The sequence below is a fragment of the Solanum tuberosum genome, unplaced genomic scaffold, assembly GCF_000226075.1.
Source record: "Solanum tuberosum cultivar DM 1-3 516 R44 unplaced genomic scaffold, SolTub_3.0 scf00076, whole genome shotgun sequence".
In the NCBI taxonomy this organism is placed as follows: domain Eukaryota; kingdom Viridiplantae; phylum Streptophyta; class Magnoliopsida; order Solanales; family Solanaceae; genus Solanum; species Solanum tuberosum.
In genome coordinates, this window is record NW_006239000.1 from 657,338 (window position 1) to 657,608 (window position 271).

The following is a 271-nucleotide window of genomic DNA, read 5'->3' on the forward strand; positions in this document are numbered from 1 at the left end:
TGAATTTAGATTAGTCAAATTTCAGTACTGGTTATGGTACAGTAGATGAGATTACTTCTATACGAGTATCAAAACGAGATCCTATTTAGCGTAAATTTAAATTAGTCAGACTTCAATACAAGTATCAAACACTAAATTATATTTAGCACAAATATAAATTAGTGAAATTTTAGTACAAAAACAACATATGAATCCAAAAAAAAATTCACCCTTTTTCTATTTCTCACTCAAGGAGGAGGGTTGGGGGGGGGGGGGGAAAAAGAGGGGGGGG